We start from the raw sequence: 8,459 nt of genomic DNA on the forward strand, positions 1-8,459 counted from the left end.
TAATATCATAGCGTAAGTACACATAAAAGTAATGTATATGGATTTAGCAGTGGGTTGGTAGAGTCAGTAGGATATAAAATAAAGGGTGGTTAAATTTCAAGGGCCTATGTTGAATGCAAACCACACCTAAACGTCAAGTATTTTTCTGCATTTCAATTGACATTTTTCGATTTCAGACTAGCTCAAATTGAACCATGGAAAGATACATAATTGAGCAACGCGTTAAAGTTATTCAGGCATATTATGAAAACGGGCGTTCAAATCAAAATGCATATCGCGCACTTCATCTTCAGTGATGAAGCACATTTTCACCTCAGTGGATTCGTCAATAAGCAGAATTACCGCATTTGGGCGAATGATAATCAAAGAGTGATTGCCGAAAAACCAATGCACCCACAAAGAGTGGCTGTTTGGTGTGGTTTATGGGCCGTATTTTTTCCAAAATGAGGCCGGTTAGGCAGTTACTGTGAATAGTGTTCGCTATCGTGAGATGCTAACGAAACAATGGCTCTTTTGCAGCATAGAACGGCATAGAACCTCAATTATGCCTCAGCGTCATCGAAAATTTGGACCATCGGATGGAGGTGTGCCGCCGAGTCTGCGGCAGCCATTTGTTCCATACGTAATTGAACCATACCAATATTATTATAATAAAGAGAAATGACAATAATTTCTTAAAAAATTTTATTTTATTCAAAATCAATACCGGCCCTTGAAACTTAACCACCCTTTATAAAGAATGTTGAAGTTGTGAAAGTATAGAAATACAAGAGAAGAAAAAAGGTAAAAAGAAAGATATACATACATATTAGCAACTATTGGTAACAAAGGTAGGAGGTTGCAAAAACGGACCGTAAGGACAAAAAACTGTCGTTCTTTTACTAGACAACTGTATTTGAAACTAAGTAAGTTAAGAGATCGAGACGATTTTGCAGCAATTAAAGCAATCGAATTTTCACTGGGATAAAGTGCTGAATAGTCCATAATAATCGTAGCATACCATAGACTTTGTTTACTGCACTATAGAACAAAGTTTAGAATTGTTCAGTTTCACTTCATTTAAATGTATTTTAGTAAATAACGATGCACTGTGATTTGTTTGGATTTAATAGCAACCCGTTATCGCAGGCCCACTTGTTAACGTTTACTAAATCACTGTTGAGGTTATTAATACATTTACACATGGACGCAAAGGCACAACTAACATACAATTGAACATCATTGGCATAAACATGAATATTACAATATTTTAGTACTTCTGTAAGATCATTGACGGGCCAAGAATATAACCTTGGGGAACACCTTTATAAGCTGTGATTCGCACATACAGCTTACACACGCTCACTAAGGTATAATTTTATTAGACTCAATGCTGGAGCTGAAAAGTTGAATAATGATGTGTTAGGTAAAGTATACACGCTCCAACCGTTGTGTCAACATGGGCATATTGGATAAATTTGTATCATGGAAGTATGGTTGTACAACGGTTGCGTGAAAATTGAATTTTTTTAATTTTTGGTGGGCGTAGTTAGGGGTTGCACTATGAGTTGGAACGTGTATACGTAGATTGCACAACCAACTTTAGATTTAACATTTTTCTTTTTAGTTCTTTTCACAGAAAAAGAACTTAAAAAGAGAATTAAAAAAAAAATGTTAAATAATAAAAAAAATTTTTTAAAAATTAAAAAAAAAAAAATTAAAAACAAAACTTAAAAAAAATTGAAAAAACTAAAAAAACATTTTTTAAATAAAAGAATTTAAAAAAGAAAACAAAATTTAAATGTTAAAAAAGATTGATTAATTAATTTTTTTTACTTAAATTTTTTTAATATATAAAATAAGAATAAAATTAACAATAAAATAAACAATTCGATTATTATTATTGAACAAATTTCACTTGAATCCTGCATTTTGCAAAATGTTCTACACCACGCATATAATTATAATAAAGTTGGACAACGCGTTGTTTATCACGTTGAAACATTTATGGTATATTAAGCAACCGCCCAACTCATTGTACACCGGTTGGAGCGTGTATACTAGGCCGGGTCGATTTGTGGGGAGGCAAAACAATGGGGAGGCACATATAATGTAGGGTATACACTAGGGCGGGCCGATTTAAAAATCGCTCATTGCTCTGTGAAAATCATATTCTAGGGATCAAAATAAGAAACTTTGCCGAAGGAACCATACCTTTAAAACGAATTCTGATGTCCCCCAATTTGGGTCGAACTTTTTAGTTTCTTTTCTATAACTCACTGAAATTAAGTTTTTCATTTACATATGTTCTTAAGAGAAAAAATAGATATTATTATAAATAAATAATAAATATTATTATAAATAAATAAAAATAAAGAAAAAGCATAGCCATTTAGCTGATTTTTTCATGTAAAGGCCAAAAATGGTGATATTTTTAAATTGGGGGACATCAGAATTCGTTTTAGAGGTATGGTTCCTTCGGCAAAGTTTCTTATTTTGATCCCTAGAATACGATTTTCACAGAGCAATAGCGATTTTTAAATCGACCCGCCCTAGTGTATACCCTACATTATATGTGTTTTAAATTTGGCAATAACAAAACGATGAGGAGCGTGGGGAAATACCATCAATATAATAAGAATTTCCCACTTCATTTGTCACTTTAGCATCCTACAAAAATAAGTCTAGGATAATCAGCATATAATTTCATCGCATTTCCACCGACTTATGGTCATGCCAGTCTACTATTGCGACAAACTCAGTACACCTGAGAGCAGAGGACTGATTACATCATCCCGACGGTAACATTTAATAGGCATTTTAGCACTCTCTTGCCATCTCAGGAGGAATGGAGTAAGGGATTCTCACTACACAACTTCGGCACTACAGTTTATACAGAGCAGGTATATATTCTCATATATGACTCTAAATTGAAAAATCAGCGCGTCTTCCTAATGCTTGCAGTGTTTTCCTGGTGGAAGTACTGGCAATTGTGGAAGTTTAGTAAAATAAAGGTTTCATTATCACTAAATCCGCTTATTGCACTAATTATTTATTGAACTATACCCAACCCTGATAGCAGGCAACGTTAAGGCCCATCTACCCTTTCAAACAAACGCCAACATTGATAAACATGAAAAGACGGGACGCCTGGAGACTCACGGCAGTCTTAATTGGCTTTTCGACTATCGGGGAACAAGCAGCCAACACACACGAAACGATTTCACATTTCCTCTGTGAATGCCCCGCCTTATGGAAGCAGAGAATGTCGGCCTTGGGAAAACCACAATTCGAGAGTCAACGAACAACTGTCTGGCTTAGAAGTCAACAATCTAAGGTTCTTAAACCGCATAGACTGAATATAGTCATGCTGTATAATATCATTAAATCAGTTGGTAGCGAGGATGTGACAACAAAATGGTGCGGAAGCGGTAGTTAGATTCTGGATGAATCACCACTTCAACCATCCAACCATCCACCGATAGTGAGTTCTACGTTATCGGAACGACCCGGATTTATATTCGGCAAAGGATTATAACTTCAGCAGAATTTTCCAAATATTTGTGGGTACAAAGGTAATGTTAAGGTTGTTGGCCGTCGTATCTAACGGCACATAAAATTCTGCCTAAAAATCTTTTTAAAAACTATTTGGATAGGAAGGAGATGCATAGAACAGGTCGTAGCAGTGGAGCAAAAACAACAAGAGCAATGCATTTCGCGTTTGTTTTTGGTCCCTATAATATAAAAATCTATAAACAAAGATTGACAGCTTAGAAAAATAAATTGGAAAAATCAAATCAGCTACTGCTTCTACCTGTGCAATGGACCATAGATGGAGAGTATTTCAGGTTCGAAATTTTTTAAATGATTTGTTTTAGCAGCCCTCACAGTTCGATGCCGCTTATAAAAAACCTAACCTAGAACTGATTTATTTTCACTCTAGAAATACATATAGGTATAGTAAGACATTAAAATGTTGCTGAAAAATTAACAAAAGCATTAAGAATTGTTTCTTGCTGTGCTTAGACGTGCGGCATGCTTAACCCCTTGGTTATATTTAACGTCTGAGACACGTCATGCACTTGTTTGCCCTAGGAGCAGATAACTTGTTTTGTTTTTATTAATTTATTTTCGTGGTGCAATTCTAATTACCTGAACTCACTAAATATGTCAGTAATATTTTAGAAATAAATGAATTCTCACGTAAAATGTACTACTCCAAGCAATCCGTTCTACATGCAAATATTTTCTGAAATAAATCTGTACTCAAGGGGTTAAAGTAACTCGATCTGTATTTGAAATAAACAGAATAGCCGAAGCGACAACACACAACGGGGCTTCAGGCAACTTCAGTTGCATTTTGAAAAAAAAAAAAAAACAACGCACAGAAGCGTGTGATTTTGGCAGCTGCAATATTTGGTAAGTTTGGTAGTTAATAATATTATATAAGTTGCACAGCAAGTAGGAGTGATCCATAGCAATAAAATCAAACAGATATTTCTGCTATTTATATTATATTTTTTTATTTATTAAGTAAATTTCGAATTTGAACCTCTTTTAGTATTAGAAATATGTATTTAAAACGACACTCTATATTATTTGGACTAGAACTTGCTGGTTGACCAGAATGGCGAGACTATTGTAGAAGTCTAAATATGCTCTAATCTGCCCACAATATGTAGTAATATGTGTTTGTGATGCATTATTGCGGCTGTGATAAAGGTTAAGTTAATTTGAACTTTTATGGTTGACGGATCTATGTTTGACAACCAAAATGGAAACATTTCTTGAATTAATAAAACTCAACGAATCTTTATGGAATTTGGCACATCCGCTTTACAAAATCAATTGTAGACTCGACGCCCCATTAACTTTAATTTAAAAATGAAACTTACAAAGAGGAATTCAGAGACAACGTAGGTTCAAATCTCGGTGAAACGCCAAAATGAAGAAAACGTTTTTTCTAATAGCGATCGCCCCTCGGCAGGCCATGAAAAATCTCTTCAGAATAAATATCTGCCGTTCGGAGTCGGCATGAAACTGTAGGTCCCTCCATTTGTGGAACAACATCAAGACGCACACCACAAATAGGAGGAGGAGCTCGGCTAAACACCCAAAAAGAGTGTACGCGCCAATTATATATAATCATAAGATAAGTGTGCATAATTTACAGATTCGTCAGTATATGCAGTAATCAATATTATTGAAGATTTAACTGTCATTGCTTTCCAATATGTAAGATTTTAATCTAATCTCAAATTAAATATTTTCAGAGGCCTTAATCTTCTTTACATCTAGCAATTAAAAAACAGTATTACGCGAACTTTTGAAATGTTTTATTGCTTGTTTATTATCTTAATAATATACATTATTATAATAGAAAGTGTAATATGTATTTAATTTAGTTATTGAAGAAAAATCTACCAAAAAAAACTAATTTTTTAGAAATTTGTTGATATGAAGTTAAAAGTTGGCATCCCTGGTAAGAATTCATGAATAATTGCTCTCTCATTCAGGATACAAACACAGACACAACTCGCTCAATTTTTCTGTTTCTTCCCTGTGCTTTGTTATCTCTCTTCACCTATCAGAAACACACGCTGCTGCACAGTGCAAACGTGCTGAGTTTGCCCGTCACTAGCCTAGCACATACATATGTGTACATGCGTACAATTCGCAACAAATTTGTGTAATAATATATTCAAAAATAGATGGCGAAAGTAGAAAGAATGAATGCTTCAAGAATACAATAAGGGCTTTCATGTACCAGTATATTGACTTAACCGTAGTTGAGCAGAAGGCCTTCAGCCTCTCCAATGGTCCTAATGTCCTTGGTGAACAAATTTTTAACACTGGGGGGGATCGACCTATAGGAGTTGAAATATTTCAATGTCTGTTTGACCAAGGCCGGACCTTTACATACTATATATAAAACACGCGTGGACGTCTCATCATCCTCTTGTTCCAGTGGTACGATCGCATATCCAAATGGGTCGCGGGAAAATTCAGTCGATTGTAACCGGTTAGCGAGACAGAAAGCAACCTAATGTCAGTCCTATTAAATATAAAAAGCAAAAATACAAGAAAAAGAAGATGGTACACAAACACGAGTAAATTGCACAATTGAGACGTTACACACACATCGATTCCGTCAAATTTACTGAGAGCGGAATTACGGTATGCGATGGGTGTTGCCTTTGTATTCTGTACTTTGTCGCACCCAAACATGAATTCCGCTCTGATTTAACTACTCTGCAATTGGAGATCACGGAGAATAATGGTCCACCCCTTTGTTGATGCTTTAAAGGCTGCTTGTATCTGACAACGATTCTCATTGGCCAGGAACAAGGCTCGGTCCGTCATGAGCCGCGATGTCTTCATTACATTCACAAGTCATTTAGGCAGATCTTTGAGCCCTGCTTGGTAATTCGGAGGACTCGTTGACTTAAAGTAGTATCAAGCTCAATTAAATAACTTCTGGAACTTCAGAACTCTATAAAAGAACGCAACGCTCAACGCTCCTTCACCTAAAGGAAACTGTACACACGCTCTTGCATACCGATCTGCCAACTCATCGGCAACCTAGTAATAAATTTAGGGCTATGAAGCTTATCAACGCCACAGGTTTTAAGAGAATTTCCGTAATCAGATTCGCATCTTCTAGCACTCAATTGCTAATTTCAAACAACTGCTGTTGCATCTAAGGAATTCAAATGGGCATAGTTCAAGTGCGATTTTTTTTGAGTGGATCCTTACTTTAATTTAGAGCCATTGATCAAAGTTGGCATACAAATGCTACGAGCATGCCACTACTGGTCCCTCATTCGCTTTGCTTAGCAGACCACTTTTAATACATGGAGGGCAGGTAGAGCAGTTATAATCGCGGTTATTATTTTCATCCTACCTACAGAGCTTATAGGTAATTATTTATTTAGCTGTCTGTCTACCCGTCCATCCATCAGTCCATAGTTCGATAATGCCAACTAGAAATTAAGATATCTCAACGCAACTTAGTACAAATATTGCTCTTTTTCTAAAGTGTGTAGAACATGGGCGCATAAGACGATGAGGTCGAAGTGCAAACTTCATAAAGCAATGTGTGTAGGTTAGTATTGAAAGTTGAACAATAACCATACCCTTCTTCAATATGTACGATTTAAGATAATTTCCTGCAATTTAAATCACTGCATGTTATTTAAAAAATAAATACGCTTTTTTAACACATTTCAAAATGTTCTTGCCAATGGCCACCTTTAAGTATTTAAATCCATGGATTCCTAAAATCATTTTCATCGAACTTTTCGAAACTTGGAACATACATTGCCATACATACCTGATTATTGAAATCGACGAAAAACTACGTACAGATCATATATCAATGAATATCTACAAAAAAGTGTTTAATTTTCAAAAATTCACTGTTTATTCACTCAGTCACTAGTACAAATGTCAGAGGTACAGAATTGCCTGGAATTGGTACAGTATGATCTTAGGGACAGAAAAGCATGTTTCAAACGATGCTTCTGCGACTATAACTAAAGGTAACACAACATGGGCTGAAAAGTCCAGGGCCTAACAAAGAAAATACGTTTTTTTAACATGATAATGTCTTATATATAGTTCGATTTAGCCGGCTGCACGCACGAAAAATGTGTCGTTATCTTGCTCATGCGTTGTTACCTTGCTTGAACTGCAAGCGATAGCGCGGAACGAACGACAAAGAGCACAATCGGCCACCGCGTTCGGCAACGTTCGACATCTGACTCTCTCCTACTTGAGTGAGCATATATTATGAATGTATATGCCATGATTGAAAGAATAATGAGATAGCACCTATCGTGTTCCCGTTACTTTGCTCTCAGTGAATTTGACAACGAGTTACGTGATTTTAGCACCACTATGACCAGATTACCATTTTCGTAACTTGATTTAGCATTTTTTTTTGTTATTTAGTCTCGGAGTTTTAGTTCTTTCTTCATGACATTTTTCTAGCCTGTTCTAATTAAAATGTAATGTTTATAATTTGGTAAAATATAGATTTTTTAATAATTAGTTAAATAATTCACTCAGTTTTATTTAGCTTTACTTTTTTTTAACATCTGGTGGCATTGCCCGCGATTGCAGGTGTTGTTGGTGTTGTTGGTGTTCTTCTGCTTTCGGCAGTCAAATCTCTCTCTCGCTACTGCAGTGTTGCCTAGCTTTGGATATAAAAACGGACTAAAATGACTCTTTTGTTAAGGGAACGACTTATTTGCTATATTTGAGGTTATGTAACTAAAGAAAAGATAAGGTACTCTTTTTGTAAAAATATCAGTATGGTTTCTTTAGTATTTTCTGGTATTTTGTGGCTTATTTTTACAATTAATACACCTCTTGATGCCCTATGTCCCACTAAGGATTGATGGCCGGAAGAAACGATTACACCTCTATGGTTTTAATACGGATTCAGTAAATTCAAACGCCTTTTAAAATATGTAAAA

The sequence above is a fragment of the Anastrepha obliqua genome, chromosome 3 (genome assembly GCF_027943255.1).
Source record: "Anastrepha obliqua isolate idAnaObli1 chromosome 3, idAnaObli1_1.0, whole genome shotgun sequence".
NCBI classification, from domain to species: Eukaryota; Metazoa; Arthropoda; class Insecta; order Diptera; family Tephritidae; genus Anastrepha; species Anastrepha obliqua.